Raw genomic sequence first — 21,771 nt, 5'->3', positions numbered from 1 at the left:
AAAGGGACCTTGTCACAGCATTCTTCACTTTCTGGTAACTCCAGGGGCTTCAGAGATCAGCGCCAGCTCAATGTGATCCCAGCATAGTTGCTAGCCTCTGTTTTTTAGGTAGATATGTGGTATGAACTGGGTCACCTCCCTTCTGAGAGCTGTGGTCCCATGGCTGAGCAGATAGGGAGCAGCAGGACTTCTTGTAGAGGCTCTGTGTGTGTGCACGTGTGTGTGTGCACGTGTGTGTGTATGTGTGCGCGCGCACACATGTGTTGCCCACTACCCAAAGTGGCTCCTTGGGTGCTACAGTTTCCAGGGCTCCTGAAGTCATTGCCATTCTTATAGCTGTCCCTGGAATCCAGGGCAAAAACAGAGCCAAGAGCTCAGGGCACTTAGGCATTTTCAACGGTCACAGAGGAGACAAGAATTCCCTGAGAAGAAATTCCTTTGAAGACAGCAATTGGAGAAGATAGACATGGATCTTACTTAAGAAAACCATTGCATGTATGAAAGACCCAGAGCCAGAAAGCTGAACCAAACCCGAACAAAAACAGCAGCTGTGATTTTTAAATTTAAAAATCAAAAAGGAAATGATCCTATTGAAAACAAAATTAATGATTTGGAAGTTCATGCGACAGAAGTTTAGAACACAGATTTAAAAAACATATAAAAGGAGCAGGAAGTCACAAGGGAGCACCAATCAGAGATCTGGATGTCAGCAGCAGCAGTCCCTGGAGGAGGCAGGCTGGTGACAGTCTGATGACAGAGGAGGTGGGCAGGTGAGAGCCGGGGACAGAGGTGGGTGGGTGCTGATGGACAGGAAGTGCTGAGGTTGCCTTCCACTTTTGGCCTTTGGAATCTGGGCATATAATGGCGCCATTACTTAAAGTGGGCTTCTCTGAAGCAGCGGCAGCTTGTAGGCAGGAGAGTGGGTGGGGAGGGGTGAGTCAGTCTAGAGGCGAGGAGCCTGAAGGGCTTATGAACACAAAAGTGGAGATGCGTCATGGCTGTTGGGTATTTGAGCCTAGCTTTCTGAGCAGTGACCTGGAAATAAGAGGACTGGGTGTGTTCTACCTAGGGGATGTCTACCTTGAGAGAAGGGTGTGGGTGAGGTTGTCGAGGTGAGTGGGAAAAGCCAGACCCACCTGCAGGGCATAAGATGCTAGCCTGCTCCTCCTTTCATCCCCTTTCTCTTTTACACTCCTAACTCTGCCTGCCTGATTTACATGGCCTTTCTTATGACTTGGCTTGGGACTTAGAAAGGGGAAGGAGAAGAAAAAGAGAGAGAGGAAATAAAGGCAGAAGATGGCAAGGGAGAGAGGCTCGCAGGTACGTTAAGATGAAATAGCAGCATTACACCGGTCTGTGGTCAGCTCCACCCAAGAGAGCGGGAGTCCACATTGTGACAATGTAGTCCGCTGCTCTGAGTGCCCTCATGGGGAGGTGCCATGGTTGTCTTTCCTAAGAAGCAAAGGTTGAAGTGACATTTACAAAACCATTTTAATCCCCTTTAGTAACTTATACATAAGGAGATTGAAGCTTCCCCAGAAAGTTCCCCGAGACAACGCAGGTGGAAAGCGGCAGTCAGATGGACCTGGGGAGCTAGCATGCTTTTGCTTTTGTTCTATTCCAGGGCTGGGGGTCTTTTTAACAGAATAGAGGAGCAGCTAGCGGAATCAGCCTGACTGTGTTTTCAGTAGGCTTTTGTTATCTCAGGAAATTCAAAGATTTATGCGACCTCTTCTGGAGATAACTACACCTTCCAGTCTGACCTTTCAATCCAGGCTGCTCTCTGATTCTTGTAGGTTAGCAGCCGGCTCAGACAAAGGGAGAGAAATGAGCTGCCATTCTTCCTGGGCATTGAATGGCTGCTTTCTCGTAAATGCCTAGAAAAAAAAAATCAATCGTTTGTGCACGGAACTCTTTCATCTGCTATTAGCTGGATTCCAAGTCATTGATAAGAAGGAAAATCCCCCAATTCATGGATCAGTATCCTCAGAGTTTATCAATTCAGAATAAAAGCGGCCGCGTCTGGGATGCTACTCAGCCGTTACTCACAATGGGAGGAAATAGAGCTTGCTTTCTTCCTGACATTGTCAGGCTTAAAGTAAATGATATTTCTCCCAACTTTATTTAGTATTATTTTTTTTTAAAGCTACACCAGGGCTAGGGAGATTGCTTATTAGTTAAAGCCTTTGCTTCCCAAGTGTGAGGGCAGAGTTCAATACCCAGAACCCACGTACATGTCAGATACATGTGGTGACCTGCCTATAATTCCAGTGCTTGGAAGCCAGAGAGAAGGAATCCCCAGAGCAGGCTGACTAGCTGAATCAGTGAGCTCTGGGTTCGATTGAGAGACCTTGCCTCAATGACTAAGAAGAACGGCAATCAAGGAAGACTCTCCGCATCAACCTCAGGCCTTAACACGTGTGCACACACGTGAAAGAAAGAAAAATAACTCACACTAACAGAATCTTTGTATTGGAAGCTGGTCCTGGAGCTATCAGGTGTGATCTCAAACTTCTCAGAGCTTTCCACATTTAAGTCTTAACTGACAAAGCTCTTACCAATGGATTAGAACTTGTTAGAAATATTATCCGCGCTTTGGCTTGGAAACTGGTTCTCATAAAACCATCATTACAAGTCCCCCTAAAGCCTTGACAGTCACCATAGGGAGAGTGAGCATTTGTAGTAGACACTGGGCACTTTGGGGCTTGAGGGTGTGGTTAGTGGTAGAGTGTGTGCCTGCTGTGCCAAAGGCCACTGGTTCCCCCTAACTCCCAGAGAAAATGGGATAGCTGAGCCATGCTGACACTTCTATTAAACTGAACAGACACTCAGCAAGTCCTAGCTAGCCATGTATGCACGGCACTAAAGTTACAGATGAAGAAACACAATGCTCTCTGCTCATTGCTCCACAGTGGACAAGCGGTGAGGACCCAGAAGAAGACATGAGATTAGCAGTGTGGTAGGTTCAGTCTAGGAGACTGACAGAGTTTATCAGGCTTGGGGATCTGGCTAGGATAAGTAGACGGGCCTTTGGAGGGTAAATGTTGAAATTACAAAGCATGATTAAGAATTCATGGGGCTTTAGCTTCTTTTCTAATAGTGATTTAGGTGGATCCCAGTTACTAATTTTAATCACAGCATTTTTCCACCACTTAAACTATACAGTGGTCCCTCAGGGTCCTCTGGGAATTGGTTGTAGGATCTCTTATGAGTGAGGAAGTCTTTTACATAAAATGCATATTTTAATATAGTCTGTGTACATCCCCGTATGTGTTTAATAATTTCTAGATTACTTATAATACCTAATAACAATGCAAATGCTACTGTTTACTGGATATTGAGCCAAGAATTCCTTACATAAAGGGCATTTTTGTATAACCTATGTAGACCTTCCTGTATCTGTTACATAATCTCTAGATTACTTAGAATATGCACTAATAATGCAAATACTTTTGCTTGCCGAATAACGGCCCGGAAAGCCCTGTGAATGCTCAGTATAGGTCAAACCACTGCAGTTCTAACTACAGTTTTGGACTTTGGTTGGCTGAATTTGTGGCTGTACAGCCTGCAGAAATGGAAGGCTGACTGTGTTCTCATTCTCATTGTGATTTCTTTAGGAGATATTTAGATGGTGTGTTTCTTAATTTCAAAACATATGGGGATCCTAGTCATCTTTTTATTGATTTCTGGCTTAATTGCATGGTAGTTAAAGATAGTCAGTTGATTTCTATCCTCTGAAATTCGTTGAGACTTGCTTTACAGCGCAGCATATGGTTAGTTTTCGAAAAGTGTCTGAGTGAGCTTGAAATGAATGTGTGATTTGCAGTTGCTGCTACGCTGCTCTAAATATGTCAGTTAGGTTAGGCTTGTTACACACGTTGCTCAGATTTTCTATTTCCTTATGATCCTTTCTCGCTTGTTACAGCAATTGCGGAGAGAGGTGTATTTAAATCTCCCACTGCCTTTATGGATTTGTTGATTCCTCTAGTCGTTGAGTCAGATCTTGCTTCATTTATTTTTGAGATGAAGCTATTAAGTACATAAAAATTTTAAAGTGTTATGTCTTCTTGGCAAATTAAGCCTTTTATCAAAATGAAGTATCCTCTTAATGCTTTTTGCCTTTGGCTCTGTGACGGGGCTCGTGAGTCTTTTCTGTGTTAGCGTTTATGTGACATGAGTTTTCCTATTATTTTATTGTCGACTTCTCCTTTCCTCATGCTTGCCCCGGGAGGAGGACATAGCCATGCTTGTTCTTATGTCCAGGAGGATGATCTTGTCAATGGGAATATTCACCCTACTTCCACTTAATATGATCACAATCCGTTTCGGTGTATCTCCACTATCTCATTCTAGTTTTCTTCATCCTACCTGCTTCAAATCCTTATTTTCCTTCTCCTCCTTTCTATTAGACTGACTTTAAAATATTCTTCTCCTCCATCTGTTAGGTTTGAAGTGGACCATTTGTATCATGTTGTTAATAACTAAGTGACAGCAATTTTGACTTATAGCCTATTATTAATTGATACGGTTAACCTTGTCCCAGAAAGCCCAGGGTACTTAGACTCCATTTATCCTTGCTGACTTACATGCTGTTGTTATCATGTTTTTGGCTTATGTATATTTCAAATTCTGCAAGACATATTTATTATTAGTTCTGCAGCCAACATTGCACACATACTTTGCTTTTTCCTTCCACCTTTTTCTTTCTCGCTGCATCTACGCCCATTCATCTGGGATAATTTCTTTGCAGTTTGAAACACGCCAAAGTTTCATTTAATGCATGTCTGCATGTGGCAAATGTCCTTCGTTTTGTTTGTATGAAAATGTCTTTATTCCAATTCCATTTTTGTCTTACACCTTTAGTGAGCTTCTGCATCTGCTCTTTGAAGTATTTGAGCAACCAGAGGCTACCATGGTCCTCTTTCAGTTTGAGAAAATTGAGCTGCTTTCTGTAAGAACCAGAGCACCCCTGGTTCATTCTTACTGCTCTTTAAGTTCCTAACAGAAGCATCGGTGGCCACTTTAGCCAGAGACTCTAGTAGGTCATCAAAATCAGGGCGTTCCTTTCACAAAAGAGGCATTCATATCCACCAACTATGTAATGTAGCAGCCACCTGAATACACTGCCCAGAATACTACCAATAGAAGTGCTTCTCTAGCTCAGACCCTTGAAGCCACTACTTAGAGGTTGAGCCTTGCAATGTAATCCACCCACAGGGCAGTCTAAGCGTGATTGGTCCTATGGGCCTCCAGGAGGACCCACATGGAGACACAAGTTCTATTCTGATCTGATATTACAAATAACTTCTCTGTACCCAGCAAGGCCAAGTGAGATCACGGGAAGAAAGTGGTCCTGGCATGGCTGTTGTCATCTGTCAAGTCCCTAACATGATATTTCAGGCCTTGCCAAGGACTACTAATGGGCTAACTGAGTTAAAACCACTCATTTCATTAGAGGAGGAGACCATAATGATATCTCAAAACCCATAAGTTAGGAATCATAGTAGTTAAATAAGTGCAGAGGGCTGCAGAGCATTCAGTAATAAGATCAGATTGGACCGAGGCAGAACATGTGATCATCTTGCTAAAGCTGGCCCTTATTTCTCATTCATTCTTCCCTACCGATGCCAGCAGAGATGCTTTTTCCCTGTTCCTCCCATTTGGTTCTAAGGAGTATGCTATTTATTTCGGTACAGTATTGTAGAACACATCACAGCTCTTTAAAGTCAACAAAAACTCAAACTAATCAACCTCACTTTAACCATGACTCATGCCCAGTTTAGAGTTGACAGAACAGCCGGTGTCACACAAATGTGGAATTTACATGACTAGACACAGATTCAAGTCTTAAGATCATTCTTTGTAGTCTGTGTTCCCCTTACCACTTACAAACTCTGGTCATGTGCACTATCTCATTTAATTTATCCTCACGACAACATTAATTTTCTTTCTCAGGTGTGGAAAATTAGGCTTAGAGACAGGTCAGTATTTATTTTCTTAATTCAATTTGTTCTTTGAAAATGCCATACATTTATATCATGTACTTTGATTATTCTTACCCCCCCCCCATGCTCCCTTATCTGCCTCCCACCAATGCCAACACCCTCTCTTCCCTGCAGGTTCTTTCCTCCATCTTTTTGTTTTGTTTTATGACTCACTGAGTTTAACCAGGGCCATCTGAGCAAATATGGGCACAGTACTATTCAATGGAGCCTTCGACTCTGAAGATAATGACCTGCCCTCCCCTGAACCCATTAGTAACTAATAGTTCAGCAGGGAGTGGGTAGGGTCCTATGAGGCCCTCTCTCTTCCATGACTGGATGTTGACAAATAAAGTCTTCTGCAGACCCCCTGCTGACATCTGAAGTGGCTCTGAGTTCATGACTGCAATGGCTGTATCTGTCCTAGAAGACAGCATTTTGTGTTTCATCTTCTTCTCTTTCAGCTCTTGAAGTCTTTCCACCTTTTCTTCTCTAATATTCCTTGAGACTAGGGGCGGTGGTATTGATGTTCTGTTTAAGGCCGAGAACTCAAGCATCCCTTATTCCTAGCACCTGGAGCAATGCAGGTGTCTGCAGTCATTACTGTGCATTGTAGAGAAACTTCTCAGACCAATGCTGATAGCAGCATTCGTCTGTGGGTATCAACAAAGATGTTTAGAAGTCAGCCAGACCCATGCCAATTTAAGTAAACCACAGTAGTACACTTTAAAGATTTGTTACTTGAATTGGGTTAATAAAACATGAATTGGCCAGTAACCAGGTAGGAAGTATAGGCCGGGCAACCAAGATAAAGATGATGGGAAGGAGAAGGGCAGAGTTAGAGGGTCGCCAGCAGATGCAGCAAGAGTCAGATGAAAATCCTGTACTGAGAAAAGGTACCAGGCCACATGCCTAAACCTAGATAAGAATTATGGATTACTGAGTTCAAACTCTACTACAGAGCTACAGTGCTGAAAACAGCTTGGTATTGACATAAAAACAGACAGGAGGACCAATGGAACTGTTCAAAGACCCAGATATCAATTCACACACCTACAAATACCTAAACAGAGAATTCTCAACAGAGGAATCTAAAATGTCTCAGAGACTATTGAAGGAAGGCTGCTTGTTTTGTTCCGGCTGCTTAGACCTGAAATAATCACACAGAAACTCCATTAATTAAATCACTGCTTGGCCCATTAGCTCTAGCTTCTTATTTACTAACTCTTACATCTTACTTTAACCCATCTCCATTAATCTGTGTATTGGCACGTGGCCGTGGCTTACCGGGTAAATATCCCAGCATGTATCTCTGGTGGTTGCTCCATGGCTTCTCTCTGTCCCTCTCCTTCTTTCTCCCAGCATTCAGTTTAGTTTTCCTCTGTTCCCCTATAGCTTGCTATAGGCCCAAAGCAGTTCCTTTATTAACCAATAATATTCACAACATACAGAGTGGAATCCTACATCAAAAGTCATCAGAGAAATGCAAATCAAAACAACTTTGAGATTCTATCTTATACCTGTAAGTGAATGGCCAAGATCAAAAACACTGATGACAACTTATGCTGGAGAGGTTGTGGAACAAAGGGAACACTTCTGCATTGCTAGTGGGAATGCAAACTGGTACAGCCACTTTGGAAATCAGTATGGCCATTTCTCAGAAAATTAGGAAACAACCTTCTTCAAGAGCCAGCAATACCAATTTTGGGTATATACCCAAAGGATGCTCAATCGTACCACAAGGACATGTGCTCAGCTATTTTCATAGCAACATTATTTGTCATAGCCAGAACCTGGAAACAATCTAAATGCCCCTGTACTGAAGAATGGATAAGGAAAATGTGGTACATTTACACAATGGTGTACTACACAGTGGAAAAAAATAATGACACCTTGAATTTTGTGGGCAAATGGGTGGATCTAGAAAATATCATATTGAGTGAGGTAACCCAGATCCAGAAAGACAAATATCATATGTACTCACTCATAAGTGGCTTTTAGACATAAAACAAAGAAAAATCAACCTACAGTTCACAATCCAAAAGAATCTAGACAACAATGAGGACCCTAGGAGAGATGTACATGGATCTAATCTACATAGGAAGTAGAAAAAGATAAGATCTCCGAGTAAATTGGAAACATGGGGACCATGGAAGAGGGCAGAAGGAGAGGAGAGAGGAAGGGAGGTGAGTGGAGAAAAATGTATAGCTCAATAAAAACATTTAAAAAAAGAATTATGGGTTAATTTATGTATAAGAGTTAGGCAGTAACAAGTCTGCACTACTGGCTGAGCATTTATAAATAATATTAAGTCTCTGTGGTGATTTGGAAGCAGTTGCCAGGATAAAAGTGGGCAGGAGAGAAACATCCATTTACAGTAAGTTTCCCCCTAGGACTTCCCCAGCCATAGAGAAACAGGTAAAATGGTTAAGAACACTTGTTCTTACAGAGAACCCGGCACGCATGACAGCTAACAAACCATGTTTAACTCCAGTTCCAATGTCTTTTTCTGACTTTGCAGGCAACAAGTATGTGTGTGGGGTACTTATATATAGGCAGACAAAACACTCATACACAAAAATAAAATACATTAGGCTTTCCACACTCGAGCAAATTTCTCAGTTAACTTGGAAATACATCTTCATTTTCTCCAATTGTTTGCACAGATCTGTTCCTGCTGTCTTCAGATAAAATCCCTTCTTCTCCACTCCTATTCATTTTGTCTTCGCCCTCATATAACACTAGGTTATAACCACTGGCTTATCTGAGAGATCTTGCACACTTGTGTGTGTATGTGTGTGTTGTGCGATTACTGTATCCAGTTTCCTTAAACTTGTGCCCCTGTGTCTTTTATTTCATTTTGTGTCTTGGTCCAGAGTATGGAAAGCCAAGAGTATAAGAGGAAGGAATGAGTAGAGGGAGAGAGGAAATGAAAGGAAGGACGACATGGACAAAGGCAATGAGAGAGGAGGGAAAGATGAATTCCTGTGGCAACAGTGAAGTGTCAACAGGATCTAACAAAGCACCACATTCTTGAAATGTGTAGCAGCGATCCTATCAGCTTCCCTTTAAGGGGATTTTCTAACCTGAGATTTGAAAACCTCCAGGTAGCAGTTGTTGGTAAATGATGAGAGTAATGATTCTAGAGTCTTTGGATGAAGTCGTTACCCATCAGTCAGGCTTCTAAATCTGGCAGGTGTTCTAGACTTAGAACAAGAAAGGGCAAAATAGGATGGCGGTGGGCACACAGCATCTCCAGTCCTTCTGACATAAGTACTTCAGTCTGATTTTCTCAGCTAATGGAAGAACACCCGGGAAGATGGTGTTCATAAATTGTTCTGAAAAACTCTAGAAAGAGAATTTCTGCTTTCTTCATAAGTTAAATTTCTCAGTTCTTTCAGAGATCTATCTAAAATCTATCTATCTATCTATCTATCTATCTATCTATCTATCTATCTATCTATCTATCTATCATCTATCTATCTATCTTTCTGTCTATCATATGTATGTATCTTTTAGTTTTTTGTTTTGATTTTTGAGACAAGTTTTCTCTGTGTAGCCCTGGCTCTTCTGGAACTCACTATATAGCCCAAGGTGGCCTTGAACTCACAAAAGTCCACCTGTCTTTGACTCCCAAGTGTGCTGGCATTAAAGGCGTGAGCCACCACACTCAGTTTAGAGGTGTTTCTTGAAGCCCCTTTGCTACAGTTAAAGCTCTTCATGAGAGCTGAAGCCAAGCTAGAAGAAACTCGTTGAGAAAAACCTGCTCTTGACAGAAGGCAGATGTTATTGATAGTGAGAGGGAGCATGGTGCTAAAGAGTATCAGAAATATCTGGGACCTTAGAAGCCGGCGACTTTGCAGCAGAGAAAATGAGCCTGGGGTGACAGGTCATTTCCTCAGCCACAGAGCTGGAGAGAGTGCTGTGTTATCTCCAGAAAACTCAGCACGGTGGAGGACAAAGATGGAGCTTTGAAGGTAGACAGGCCAGAGAAGCTAAATCCTGATTGCATATGCCCTTCCTAGCCGTGGGAGAAAAGGCTTGAAGATATAGAAAGCTCAGAAAATGACAAGATTCATAAGTCCCTGTCGGGAGAGAGGTCATATTGGCAGAGCAGTCTGGGAGCTGGGCAGGCCACTCTAGGGATGCAGCTTTCCTGGCACATCGCCCATGCCAGAGTGAGCTTTTCGGTGACACACCTGCTTCACCCAGGCTCCTGTAATGAACTCCTCACCCATGGCCCTGTAAAAAAGTCCAAAGAACTCATTGATTTACCAACAAGGCTTTTCCTTTGGTCTCTTGTCATTGCACTATTTGGGGTGAAGAGCTTGTCGTAGGCTTCCTAGGAAAAGTCACACTACACTGGCAGACTGGAATGGGCACTTGTCTGGGCTTTCAGCTCCTGACCACATGAGCCTCTTCAAAGGGTGCTTGAGTGTGCTTTCAATATGGCACCATCTAGGTCCCCACAGTTAGTCACCTCAAAGACAAATATGAAAACTGCAAAGCCGTTGGTGATCTAACTTTGAAACTTTCATGCTTATATGGTATTTTATTACCAAACTGGTTTAATTTCAAATTCACACAACATGCAAATACTGCAAACATGGGACATGAGGCAGTGGTGGGGCATGGGGATGACTGGTTGCCAGGGAGTCATGGCCCCTTTAAGGGCTTCTTTAAGTTTCTATGTCTGTTTTTTTTTCAGAGTCTCTCTACAAAACACAATCTGTCTTTAAGTTCCTCCTGCCTCAGCCTCCCAGGTGCTGATCTCCAGTTGTCCTGAGTGTTGTGCTGGTGTCTTTTAACAGAGACACATCAATCTTTAGGGCCGACAGGGTGGCTGTACCCCTCTTAGTATCTGCTACAGTCTGACAGCGCTGTTTATAATTAGCCAGACAATAATCCCCACTGCTGAGCTAACTCCAAGACTCATCTGCTTGCTTCTCCAGAGAGTTTTAAGTAGACAGGGATGTGTTAATGACAGTGTATTATCTGTCTGTTACCATTTTGGCAGGCGTCGTGGAGACGTGAGTGTCTTAAGGAGGAGCTAATCGGTATGAAAGCAGCAGGATGTCTGTGTCTTGTCTGTGTCACAGGCATGAAGCATCGGTACCCAGATGGCTTGGGAAGGCTGGGATCCCAGAACACCAGGAGCCTAGTGCCATGCGGCTACTGAGAACGGCATGGGATCAGAGATGGAGGAGACCGTTCTGAGCCTCGGTGGACCTCCCAGTACTTTGGTCCAGGTAATCTAATTTTTACTGACATCTATCTTCTCGGCTCCACGTCCCTCCAGAAGCAGTGAAGCTGCATCCAAACTCAGCATCCTTCCAAAGGAGGGGAAGGGTGAATCGTGATTATTGCCTGTTTCCAGCTGATTCTCAAATCTCTGTCTGTCTTGTGCCCAATGCTCCCCAGACCGGTCTTATGAATTCTACACTCTTGGCTCCTCATTTGCATTTGAATGTCCCTCCCACGTGCGTTTTCTTCCCACTCAGATCCACGAATCCTCCCATGAGCAATGCTGTCCTTCAGTTAAATGGTGTCATCATTCTCTCTGCTGCCCAAGCCAGAAACCTCAACCATGTGGCATGATGATTAAGAGGGAAGGATAAGAGGATTGATACTTGAGGGCTGGGCTCGCATCTTGGCTCTGCCACTTACAAGCTGGGTGGTTCTGCTTGATGTCCCAGCTTCTGCTTTGTGAAAACGTTGATAAGAATAGGAGCACTCTCAAAAGGTGGGTGGAGAGTTGAAGAAGACAGTTCATGGATGACACATGGCAATAGATCAAGAAACGCCCCAAGATTCATTAGGCACCTCAGACTCTGTCTCCTAACAGTCCCTCAGATTCATCTACTTTGTGACATTTGCCATGCCCTCTTCAGCCTGAGTTACCGTCATGCCTCAGCTGAGCAAGTGCTTCTTGGCAAAATTATAAATATAGTGGTGTTTGCACCAGCTTAGCAATCTCCACATACTCTTGTTCTTTTTTTATTCTTATTTTTCCCTCCAACTTCTCTGAATTTTATTGCAAGCTTAAAAATGAAGAGGGGCCTGTGTAAGAACTGAATTTGTGCTATTGCTGGTATAGTCACAGCCAGGGACAGGCAAGAAGGAGCCTGAAACCTTTCCACCTTCGACTGTAGTTCACCTTAGAAATAAGCAGTGAGGTAATCAATTTTAGATGATTATTCCATGTTCTAAATGGCCATTTCTTGCATCCCTAGAGCAGGGAGTCAAGAATCTGAATAAAGATCTGAATTTATCCTGTAATCAGATTACAGCAGTCACACTAGTTTGGCCACAATAGAACTGGATAAGATTGCGTGGCACTATCTCTTATGATACAGCACAAGAGGGACCTTTGTGGTGTCCCGGAGCAGGTTGGACCCAGATGCGGTGGGTGACAAAATACGCCATGCAGAGAGAGCTTGAGTGTGGAGTTTGAGATTAAAGGGAAAATGGGAGGGATGGAGAGCCAGAGACAGAAGGAGGGAGAGAGAAGGGAGAGAGTGAGCGGCGTGAGAGAGGCAGAGACCTGCCTCTTCAGAAGAACGACATGGGGGAGAGACAGAGATCAGGAGTGGGCAGAACTTGTCTCTTTTTATTGTTTTTTATTGAGCTGTATAGTTTTCTCCTCTCGCCTCCCTTCCTCCCCCCCGCCTCTACCCTCCGCCATAATCTCCAAATTTCCAATTTACTCAGGAGATTGTCTTTTTTTACTTCCCATGTAGGTTAGATCCACCGTGTGTGTTTCTTTTAGGGCCCTCTTTGGTGTCTAGGTTCTCTGAGATTGTGAATTGAAGGCTTGTTTTTCTTTGCTTTAGTCTAAAAGTCACTTATGAGTGAATAGATATTATATTTGTTTTTCTGGGTCTGGGTTACCTCAATCAATATGATGTTTTCTAGATTTGTCCATTTACCCACAAATTTTAAGATGTCATTGTTTTTAACCTCTGAGTAATACTCCATTGTGTAAATACACCACATATTCTTTATCCATTCTTCAGTCGAGGGGCATCTAGGTTGTTTCCAGGTTCTGGCTATGACAAACAAAGTTGCTATGAACATAGTTGAGCACATGTCCTTGTGGTACGATTGAGTATCCTTTGGGTATAGACCCAAAACTGGTATTGCTGGGTCTTGAGGTAGATTGTTTCATAATTTTCTGAAAATTTGCCATACTGATTTTCAAAGTGGCTGTACCAATTTGCATTCCCACCAGCAATAAAGAAGTGCTCATTTTGCCCCACATTCTTTCCAGAATAAGTTGTCACCAGTGTTTTTGATCTTGGCCGTTCTTACAGGTGTAAGATGGAATCTCAGAGTTGTTTTGATTTGCATTTCTCTGAGGACTAAGGATGTTGAGCATTTCCTCAAATGTCTTTCAGCCATTTTAGATTCCTCTGTTGAGAGTTCTCTGTTTAGGTCTGTACCCCATTTTTTTATTGGATTATTTGTTATTTTGATGACCAATTTCTTGAGTTCTTTGTATATTTAGGAGATCATCCCTCTGTCCAATGTGGGGTTGGTGAAGATCTTGTCCCATTCTGTAGACTGTCGTTTTGTCTTATTGACTGTGTCCATTGTTTTACAGAAGCTTCTCAGTTTCAGGAGGTCCCATTTATTAATTGTTGCTCTCAGTGTCTGTGCTACTGGGGTTATATTTAGGAAGTGGTCTCCTATGCTAATGCGTTCAAGAGTACTTCTCTTCTGTGCGGTTCAGTGGTTGTTTTTATGTTGAGGTATTTGATCCATTTGGACTTGAGTTTTGTGCATGGCAATAGATATGCATGTTTTTATTATTCTACATGTTGAAAACCAGTTATGCCAGCACCATTTGTTGAATATGTTTTCTTTTTTTCTTTTGATATTTTTTGCTTCTTTGTCAAAAATCAGGTATTCGAAAGTGTGTGGATCAATATCCTGGTCTTCAAATCGGTTCCATTGGTCGTCCTGTCTGTTTTTATGCCAATATCAGGCTGTTTCAGTACTGCAGCTCTGTAGTAGAGTTTAAAGTCAGGGTTTGTGATGCCTCCAAAATTTTTTTATTGTACGAGATTGTTTTGGCTATCTTGGGTTTTTTCCTTTCCCATACGAAGTTGAGTATTATTCTTTCGAGGTCTGTAAAGAATTTTGCTGGACATTGCATTGAATCTGTAGGTTGTTTTTCATAAGATTGCCATTTTTACTATGTTAATTAGACCTACCCAAGAGCATGGGAAATCCTTCCATTTTCTGGTGTCTTCTTCAATTTCTTTTTTCAAAGATTTAAAGTTCTTATTATATAGGTCTTCTACTTGGTTGGTTAGAGTTACTCCAAGATATGTTATTTTTGGTATTGTGAAGGGTGATGTTTTTATCGTCTGTATAAAGGAGGGCTACTGATTTTTTTGAATTAATCTTGTATCCTGCTACATTACTAAAGGTGTTTATCAGTTGTAGGAGTTCCCTGGTACAATTTTTGGGTCACTTATGTAAACCATCATATCATCTACAAATAGGGAGAGTTTGACTTCTTCTTTTCCATTTGTATCCCCTTGATCTCCTTTTGTTGTCTTATTGCTCTAGCCAGTACTATATTGAATAGATATGGAGAGAGTTGACAACCTTGTCTTGTTTCTAATTTCAGTGGAATCACTCAGAGTTTCTCTCCATTTAGTTTTATGTTGGCTGTTGGTTTGCTGTATATTGCCTTAATTATGTTTAGGTATGTTCCCTGTATCCCTGTTCTCTCCAAGACCTTTATCATGAAGGGATGTTGTATTTTGTTAAAGGTTTTTTCAGCATCTAATGAGATGATCATGTGGTTTTTATTTTTCTGTTTGTTTATATGATGATTACATTGACAGATTTTCATATGTCTAACCATCCCTGAATCTCTGAGATAAAGCATATTTGATCATGGTAGATGATTTTTCTGATGTGTTCTTGGATTTGGTTTGCCAGTATTTTAATGAATATTTTTGCATCAATATTCATGAGTGAGATTGCTCTGTAATTCTCTTTCTTAGTAATGTTTTTGTGTGGTTTAGGTATCAGGGTAATTCTAGCCTTGTAAAACGAGTTTGGCAATACTTCTTCTGTTTCTATTGTGTGGAACAATTTGAGGAGTAATGGTATCGAAAATCTTGTAGAATTCTGCACTGAAACTTCTCGTCCTTGGCTTTTTTCTGTTAGGAGATTTTGATGACTGTTTCAATTTTTTTTTTAGCAGTTATAGGTCTATTTAATTTTCTTATCTGTTCTTGATTTAATTATTGTTCATTTCCTTTAAGTTTTCCAATTTTGTGGAGTACAGATTTTAGAACTATGGCCTGATGATTCTCTGGATTTCTTCCATGTCTGTTGTTATGTCCCCCCTTTCATTTCTGATTTTGTTAATTTGGATATTCTCTCTCTGCCTTTTGGTTAGTTTGGATAAAGGTTTGTCTATTTTGTTGATTTTCTCAAAGAACCAACTCTTTGTCTCACTGATTCTTTGTATTGTTTTCTTTGCTTCTATTTTGTTGATTTCAGCTCTCAATTTGATTGTTTCTTGTCCTATAGTTCTCTTAGGTGAGTTTGCTTCTTTTTGTTCTAAAGTTTTCAAATGTTCTGTTAATTCACTAGTGTGGGATTTTTCCAGCTTCTTTATGTAGGCGTTTAGTGCTATGGACTTGCCTCTTAACACTGCTTTCATTGTGTCCCATAAATTTGGGTATGTTGTGTGGTCATTTTCATTGAATTTTAGGAAGTCTTTAATTTTCTCCTTTATCTCTTCCTTGATCCATTGATGATTCAGGTGAGCATTGTTTAATTTCCATGTGTTTGTGGGTTTTCTGGAATTAGTATTGCTGTTGACTTCTAGTTTTAAACCATTGTGATCTGATAAGGTGCATTGGGTTATTCCAATTTTTTTATATTTTTTGAGGTTTGTTTTGTTACCGAGTATGTGGTCAATTATTGAGAAGGTTCTATGAGGTGCTAAGAAGAAGGTATATTCTTTTCTGTTTGGATGGAATATTCTAGGATGTTTGTTAAGTCCATTTGAGTCATAACATTTGTTAGTTCTCTTATTTCTCTGTTCATTTTTTGTCTGATTGACCTGTACAGTGGTGAGAGGGGAGTGTTGAAGTCTTCCACTACTAGTGTGTGGGGTTTAATGTATGATTTAAGCTTTAATAGTGTTTCTTTTACATATGATGGTGCACTAGTGTTTGGGGCATAGATGTTCAGTATTGAGATTTCCTCTTGATGGATTTTTCTTGTAACTAATATAAAATGTTCTACTTTGTCTCTTTCATTTGATTTTAGTTTGAAGTCTATTTTTTTGAGATATTAGGATAGCTATACGAGCTTGTTCATTAGGTCCATTTGATTGGAAAAAAATTTCCCAACCCTTTACTCTGAGGTGATGTCTGTCTTTGTGGTTGAGGTGTGTTTCTTGTATGCAGCTGAAGGATGGATTCTGTTTTTGTAACCAATCTATTAGCCTATGTCTTTTTATAGGTGAGTGGAGTCCATTTATATTATGGGATATTAATTCCCAGTGATTGCTAGTTTCTGTTATTTTAGTGTTTGTTGTTGGTGATGTTATTTGGGGTTTGCTGCTGTGAGATCTTCTATTGTCTGTGTTTTTGTGGATGTAGTTAATTTTCTTGGATTGGAATTTCCCTTCCAGTGTTTTGTGTAGGGCTGGGTTTGTGGCTAGGTATTGGTAAATCAGGCTCTGTCATGGAATATCTTGTTTTGTCCACCTATGGTGATTGAAAGTTTTGCTGGGTATAGTAGTCTGGGCTGGCATCAATGGTTTCTTAATATTTGTATTACACTTGACCACGACCTACTTGCTTTCATTGTTTTTATTGAGAAGTCAGTTTTAATTCTGATAGGTCTGCCTTTGTATGTTACTTGGTCTTTTCCCTTGGCAGCTCTTAATATTCGTTATTCTATAAGTTTAGTGTTTCGATTATTATGTGGCAAGAGGATTTTATTTTTAGTCTAGTCTATTTAGTGTTCTTTCAGCTTCTTGTATCTTCATTAGCATATCTTTCTTTAGGTTTGGAAAGTTTTCTTCTATGATTTTGTTGAATATCTGTGCTTTTGAGCTAGACTTCTCCTTCTTCTATCCCTATTATTCTTAAGTTTGGTCATTTCATGGTATCCCATATTTCCTGGATATTTTGTGTTAAGCTTTTGTTATATTTAGGGTTTCTTTGACTGATGAATCTATTTCCTCTATTGTATCCTCAATGCTTGAGATTCTCTCTTTCATCTCTTGTATTCTGCTGTTTATGCTTGCACTTGTGATGCCTGATCGTTTTCTCCTAATTAATATTTTTATAATTTCCTCAGTTTGTGTTTTCCTTATTGTCTCTATTTTGATTTTCAAGTCTTGAATCATTTCTTTCACCTGCTTATTTGCTCTTTCTTTATTTTCTTTAAGGGATTTGCTGATTTCTTCCAACTTTTTTGTTTGTCTTTTCCTCCATTTTCTTCAGAGAATTTTTTATTTCTTCTTTAAGAGCCTCAAACATTCTCCTCAGTTATTTTTTTAGGTCATTTTCTTCTGCTTCTAGTTCGTGCTTGAGTTCCTGTCCTGATTCACCTCAATGGTAAACTGTGACATGGAAGTGGAAGCCACATAAATCCTTTCTTGCATGATTTGCTTTGTGGTCAGAGTGTTTTATCAAAGTAACATAATGAAACTTGAACACACTTCTCAGGGTCTACTATGGATCATATTGAGAAAGAGAGGGAGAGGCAGGTAGATAAAAAATTGGCTCAAGATGTTTTATTTCTTCCCTTCAAACATCTCCTAGGCCTTCAATACAAGGATGGAGTCATATGATGGAGTCATATGAACCACAGGTTTTTTCGTAGTATGATCAGCCTTGGATGGGACATTTCTCAGATTTGATCATAGGCTTTGTTCCTTTGCATGGCTCTCAGTCTTTAGTCTCTATTAATTATCACTCTTACATTAAATATTATAATAATATATTATTTTTGTAAGAATATATATTTTATTATATATCTATATATGATAATATTATAGACAATAACCTATAGTTTTATGAAATAGAAATAATGTATATTTATATTCAATATAATAATATATATTAGTTTTATAATAATATTGATTTTATTATATGTAACTTACATATGATAATACAATAATGGACAATAGCATATAAAATTTTTTATAATAAATAATATATATATTAATAATAATATTTTGCATATTCTAGGGAGCTGGCTCCAGAACTGAGGGACATGGTCTATTCCTCACCTCCCTCCATACCTGTGCTGTCGGATCTCCCTTTTCTTTTTTCAGTCAATAAGTCTTTGAGGCCAGGTTCAGCTCTGCGTCCCCCATGCCAGAATCATATAAGAATGGGTCCTTACACCTTTCCAAGTCTGTGTGCCGCACATATCAAGGGCCACCAAGCTTGTGTCTGTGCTAGTATTTCACTTTATTTCAGAAATGATACATAAATTAGATTTTTAGCTTGAGTGTGTTTGGCATGTCCTTGAAAAAGAAATGGCATGTAGAATTCCCATTTCCACTAGCCAAATATTTATTGAGCATTTCACACATACTAGGAACTACTGAAGATGCATAGTGGAATGTGATGTGGTCCCTAGATTCCATTTCAAGGGAATCAAGTGAGGTATTGAGCAAACATTTGTAAAGACGGATGAATAAATAATGAATATGAGAATTTAATCTAAAAACATCAAAATGTTTTAACCTCATAATTGTTTAGAGACAGTTGAATGTGTGTTGCTTCTGCAAAGTTGGAAACCTATCTTCAAATTCATTCATTCGTTTATTCATTCATTCAAATTAGAGCTGCTGAGCATCTGTTGTATTTTGAGAACATGAATAAATACTGGCTTCTGGATGAGAGCCACTAACCCCGCCCAAACTGTGGAAAAATATTATGGGCCCTTCAAGTCCAAATGAAATGTCAACACAAAAGAGCGATTTGCAATGCAAATGTGAAGTCACCAGCCTTTGTAATAAACAGGCGGGGGAAACAAACCATGCAAGTTCCTTGGGAGAAGATGGGGCTTAGCGGTTTTGATGAATTACAGAGTGGAAATCAAAGGGCTCCTAATTGGTTTATCTTCTGTACCTAAGGTGACCAGCCTGACCAGCCTCACTCTATACATGAGCAGGACCACCTGATAACTTATCTGTTTGGAAACTGACCAACCAGTTTCTGCCTGTAGATTGCTGTATGTTTATTTATTTAACTTATTTTGTAATGCTGAACCTAGGGCCTCACATATACTAGAGATTTGGGGGAGTTATGGCCACAGCTTTCTTTTCACTTAAATTGTTTTATGTTTCTATCTATGTATGATGTATATGTATGATGTGTGTGTGTGTGTGTGTGTGTGTGTGTGTGTTTATGTGGGTTCCAGGGATCAACATTCAGACCACCAGGCTTGGACTTTTACCACTTTTATCCTTGGTCTCCAGTTCACAGTTTTTGAATCATTACGGGACACATTCCTTTTGGAGAATGGCTCAAAGCAACGAAATATGTCTTTTAAGGATAGTTCCTTGGGAACCCCAAGACAAGGTTGAGGTCTTTGAAATAGAATCTCCTTCCTAATTCCAAAAGCGGTCCCACCCAACTTGTTGTCATTACTTTGGAGACAGAACGTGTGTGCATGTATGTGTTCCATAGTTGTATTGATTGCCAGGTTCATTTGGACACCTGTCATTTCTGGTGTACTTCAGAGGTACCCACTGATAAGGGGCATATCCTTGGATCTATCACTAACTACAAGTATTTCTGGTATGTGTATAAATTGCAGTTGGGGCTCCTGTGTTGGGGGCATCGTAGCCCTTTTAACATGGACTGAAGTCCGATTTCGGTTATCCACTCTAGAGCCTCACCATATAATTTAATCGGGTCTGGCAATGAGAAGACCCATGTTGGGGTTGGGGAAAGGCCAGTAGCCATGGTGACCACTTCTGATCAGTCATTAGTGTTTTCTCCTGCTGTTCTGTTGCTCACTTTGAGGGGCGGTGGGTCTGGGAAGATCATATTTGTGTCAGTGTCCCCATAGCTTTCAAGGCCTCAGACGCTGCAAGTCTTTGTTGGTGCCCTATACCACAGTCTCCCTCTCCTCAGGAACCTGGCACAGTTTCCTCAAGGGGCTGAGTTAGAAGCTAATCTGTGGGGTTCTCACTTCATATCGGTACTGTCTCCATCGTGCGAGTTCTCTCCTTGGAGGCACTGAGGGATGTGGGGGTCCATTTCCCCCGTCCCTGGTGGGGGAGGAAGGTCTTAGAATGACATGGTTAGGTGTCAGCCACCCTGTTTGGTCCTTGTTTCAATCAATTCGTTCAAGCCCTGGCTGGCCAATTCTTCTACTGGGAGACATGTATCCACATGTCAGGAACAGGTGAGAGCCACACAGATATATGCTGTTGAAAAACCCAATTGCTGTGTGCCTGGCTTGTCTGAGTCCTCCTGATCTTTTTTTGTTCCTAAAGTCCCTTGGAAATTTCCAGCCTAACTAAAAACTCACGGTGGCTTCAGTGACACACTACTCTTGGCGGGCGTTTTGACACTTCACTCCAGGTGGGAGGACTTGAGGCCAGGCTGGTGCATAGCTGCTGCCTGATGGAGCTGCCAAGGTCAAGGCCTGTGAACATGTCCACGGGGACCATGCCAGCCCTGGGCAGTCGCAATTTACTGTTTTAGCTTCCCAGGGTTTGATAAAAGCCCAGATTTTACAGTCCAAGTGTGTGAAACGCTTGTTTGAAATGTACCAGCATCTGCTGTCAAAGCCAGCCGGCAGGGAACCAGAGAAGGAAATTCAATGTTGCATTTCCCCAGCCCTCCCCACTTTCGGTTAACCAATCGATTTTGTCCGATGTGCCTGAGAGTGCGAAGTCTTGCCGTTTTTCCAGGACCAAGGCACTTGGCGTTCTCAGGGAATTCGGGAGGCATCTGCCAGCTTATTGACAGGCTCTGGGAAGTCTGATGTCACCGGATGGAGAAGGACCGTAGCCCTTCCAGTGTCTAACTCTAGAGTGAGTGGAACCAATGGAGAATGAGAGTGACTGCCAGCATCCCGCTCTGACTTTTCAGTGATAGAGGAAAAATGATTTGTAAAAGTTGTAAAAGTGACATACGTCAACAGTTTAAGAAATCAGCATGCAATTCATAAATTCAAGTTCTATGCCACTGGGAAACTTTATCCGTATTCCAACTGAGAATGTATGACAACATTTTCTGCTTTCTTCTAGAGACAACGTACCATTGCTAGGCTGGAGGAATCTGTCCATCTTTCTAGCCATCTTCCCCAGACTGACCATTGGCCTGGAACTCCTGGGGACCGTAGAAGCATGGAAGAGGGGCTTCATCCCTTACTAGGAGGGAGAAGACATGTTTATTATGCCCATGCCACTATGTTTTAATAAATGCTTCACTGAGAAGAGTTTTTATTAAACTGTGTTTCCAGAATAATTTTTATATTTAGGATTCAAAGATTAAAAAAAAATGTAGTCACCACACTCTAGGCGTTTACATTGAGTGAGGAGACGGGAAAAGAGTAGAGCTTCCAGAGATTCTGCTCCCATGTCTGTTCCTCTGAGCCTCTGTTTTATTATCAGCAAAATGGAGGAGAATAAAAATGACCTAAAAGGGATGGCGAGGAAAGAAGAAGGCAAAGTGATAGTGTTGCAAGGAAGCAGCAGACGCTGGGTAAACGGACTCGACCTGGACCACCGGATTGCTGGGGAGAAGGACAGCTGAGGTTCTGAGTTGCCAGC

General features: G+C 41.1%; 1 long non-coding RNA gene across 1 annotated transcript; it reads left to right on the top strand.

Annotated features, from left to right (window-relative positions):
- The first annotated feature begins 465 nt into the window (after positions 1-465).
- Positions 466-21,430, top strand: LOC142858295 (uncharacterized). Its single transcript, XR_012911998.1, has 3 exons — positions 466-770; positions 10,999-11,230; positions 21,247-21,430. It is a non-coding gene; the product is annotated as an uncharacterized LOC142858295 (long non-coding RNA).
- The last annotated feature ends 341 nt before the right edge of the window (positions 21,431-21,771 follow it).

The sequence above is a fragment of the Microtus pennsylvanicus genome, chromosome 10 (genome assembly GCF_037038515.1).
Source record: "Microtus pennsylvanicus isolate mMicPen1 chromosome 10, mMicPen1.hap1, whole genome shotgun sequence".
Lineage (NCBI taxonomy): Eukaryota > Metazoa > Chordata > Mammalia > Rodentia > Cricetidae > Microtus > Microtus pennsylvanicus.
The sequence above is the reverse complement of the archived record's forward strand: the minus strand, read 5'-3'. Positions and strand labels throughout refer to the sequence as shown.